Here is a 3,632-nt window from a genome sequence, read left to right as displayed (position 1 = left end):
CCATTTCTCTTTTATTTCGCTCATCATTTCCATTTCGGGTACTTGAAAAGCTGCTGTTCCTCCTTTCATTTTCTTTGGATATGGGCAGTTGTTCCTCCAATGACCCAATCCATTGCAGTTGAAACATCTTTGTTCCTCTCTTTTTCCTTTTGGCTCTACGCCATTTGTTCTTGATTCCTGATACTTGGTCCTGATTTTTATTTCCTTTTGGTCTATGACAGCCTTTACTATCTTGTCGATAGTTGGATTCCTTGGTACATGTTCCCGCACTGCTGCAACCTCACACTCTTGCTCTTCTAGAGCTCGGCTGTACCTTGTATTCCACTTTACTTCGTTCCTCTGACCCTCCATCCTCAGAAAGGCCTCTGTGTTTAAAGCAGCTTCCACAGCATCATCCAATGTGCGAGGTTGAGCACGGAACAATCCCTCTCTTATTTCTGGTGTTACTATGGCATCTAGGAAATGCCCTCGGGCAAGCCGATCTTGCCCCTTTTCGTCAAATTCGGGATATGCCAATCCACACAATTCCCGTATTCTTTGTCCTAACTCCTGGAGACTTTCCTTTGGATGGCGACGACGTGACCTCAACTCCGCCAGGTATACCTCAGCTTTGCCTCCTAGGCCAAACCTGTTTCTGAGCCTGTATACCAACTCGTCGTATGTCAACACCACTCCACGTTGTTGGGTCAACAACTTCACAGCAGAGCCCCTTAGACTTGCAGCAAGAAACTGAACTGCTTCCCTTTTTGTCCATCCGTTTACTCCAGCACAGGCCTCAAAGTGATGCAAATAATCTTCGACAGGTGTGCGTCCATCGAATCTGTCCGGTACCAGATGTGGTCGTCTGCCAATCATAGCATGAAAATTTGCCATCCCCGCATCCTGAATATGTGGGGAAAACTGTGGGGTGTAAATTGAACACCGGGTCTTGCAGTAGACGTTGGTCTCATCTGCTCTCTGGGCGTTGAGCTGAATCCAGCCTGCTGTGCCCCTTCCATCTGTGAGTCCTACCTTGGTCCTCTGTCCGCTTGTCCACTCACAGTTGGGGGAATATCCTGTCCACTTGATTCTCCACCGGGTGCTTGTCTCATAGACAATCTTAGTTGCTCCATCATTTGGTCAATTTCTGTCATGCTCCTTTCCAGGTGCGTCATCATCTCTCCTGGCGTCGGTCGATACTGCATATTTCCTTGTTGTGCCATTGTCACTGGATCCCACTTCTGACACCACTTGTGACGGACTCGCTCGGCGGGCGCGGGTGGTCGGTCCGCCGGCAGCTCGCTCTTGTCAGGATGCCTGCCGCCGGCGGGTGACTTTTTGCCCCGTCGATTTCCAAACTTTAAGTCGCGGATCCGTTTGGCAGAGATTTACTGCCGCAGTTGACACTTGCACAAGCCTCGAACCAGTCAGTACCACCACCAGGCAACCTCTAGACGACTACACTCTGTGTTGTCAGCTCCAACAGCTCCCCCCACCATATGCATCTAGCTTGCGTAGTTAAGCTCTCTCGACCATATGCATCTGATTCCTGTAGTTAAGCTATCTCGACCATAGGTATGGGTTTCTCCGTAGTCAAGCTCCCATGACCATACCCATGGACTCTGGTAATTTCCTCCGTCGTCTGCTTACGACCAGTTACTACGTCTGGTCAGTACAGCAACCACGTCTGCTCCGTACTGCAACCACGTCTGCTTCCGTACTGCAACCAGGTGTGTTCAGTACAGCAACCACGTCTGCTCCGTACTGCAACCACGTCTGATACCGTACTGCAACAACGTCTGTTCAGTACTGCAACCACGTCTGTTCAGTACCACGACCACGTCCGATACCGTACTGCAACAACGTCTGTTCAGGACTGCAACCACGTCTGTTCAGTACCACGACCACGTCTGATTCCGTACTGCAACCAGTGACATCTGTTCAGTACCGGAAACTACGTCTGGTTCCTCGACCATATGTATGAGTCCTTCTGCAGTCAGGCTCTCACGACCATACCCATTGGCTCTGCTATCCTTGTAGTTTCCACCGTTGTCTGCTCCGGACCTCCGATCCGACCGTCTGCTTCCAGACCACCAACCATCCGCTTCAGACCAACCCGTCTGCTCCAGACTCCGAACCGTCCGCTTCGCTTCCAGACCAACCAGACTACCAAAAGAGCAAGCCCTGGTTTAGTCTCTTGCTGGCGTGCAAAAGACCCAACATACGAGGAAAACTAACCACAGTCGTCGCCTAGGACTAGAAATCCATCCTAGGTTTCCCCATGGAAAGACATGCGAACGATCATATAAATCATTTCGATCGCATCCACCAACTTTATTTACTGGATAGCGAATCCAAATCAATCTGCATACTTTACGTGCAATGCACCCCGTGGGCGCCATATTTCAACAGATCATCGGCAAAGCCTAACAAAAACACCATCTTACTGTACTTATGCATTGATTATACAATATCTGTTATAGTTAACCTCTGTTACAATCTTAGAACAGCGATAACTTTGTTCTTCGAAATCGGATATGCATGAATGACATATCAAATTAAAGCATTTATTTAGATCAAGCTAGTGATAACCACAATAATCAGTTAAACATCTCCAGGAAATTGTTATTCCACAAAAACGTTTCAAAACATGCATAACTTTCATGTTCTCATCTACGTCATTGTTAGTGTAGAAACATGCATGTAATATCACCAGCTACGACAAAAACATTATAAATCAACCAAAGATAATTTTCTAACACGAAATAAAACCCATTTCGTGACAATATATATATATATATATATATATATATATATATAAATATGTATATATTTTTTTATGAAAAACGTAATTTCGCTTGATATGTTGATGTTATTGGCATTGAATATACACTGCAAAAATGAAGTGCTAATTTAACACTTACAGTGCTTGTATAGTGACTGCACTACAAGTGCTGACTTTCTAGTTCAAATTTGAACTAGAAGCGCTCAATTATTCATTTATTCATTTATCTATTTATTTATGAACATATTTATTCAGGTACAAAATATCAGTATAAAACTATTTTTCTTCAATGACCTGATGAAAACATAAAAAACAACAAAAATCATCATATCATACATAAAAATAAAGTCAAAATCTGAGTCAAGATAACAATGCTAGGTAACATAAATTAACAAATATTTATACTTAAATGATAATGATGAATAAAACTGAAATATTTAAGTTATCAAAAGGGAACATTTACTAATTATAAAACTACTAATTGTATAATTGATTTACTGATAAAAAACAATGAAATGATAGCAATGAATTAATTATGGGATCATAGGAATAATTTAGAAAATCGAGTGACACAATGACAATAAGGTATTAATGTATGTCTAACACTATAAAATATTAAAGGATTAAGGTCACTACAAATAATAGCACGTAACATCAATGTTATAGAGGAATAAGGGATTTCATTTTTTACAGTGTACAGGTGAAATTTAGACAAATTGAATTCCTTTAATATTTTCGGCTCATATAAGCTAGGCAGTTGCAGTTACCGTAATTAAAATTTCGTTATGATTGGGTCACATGATCACAAATGAATAAGGTTTGTTCGATTTCCAATTTTAATTAATTAAATATATCGTTAACACAGATT

This window comes from Lytechinus pictus, chromosome 8, assembly GCF_037042905.1.
Source record: "Lytechinus pictus isolate F3 Inbred chromosome 8, Lp3.0, whole genome shotgun sequence".
Classification (NCBI taxonomy): domain Eukaryota; kingdom Metazoa; phylum Echinodermata; class Echinoidea; order Temnopleuroida; family Toxopneustidae; genus Lytechinus; species Lytechinus pictus.
Note: the sequence above shows the minus strand (reverse complement) of the source record.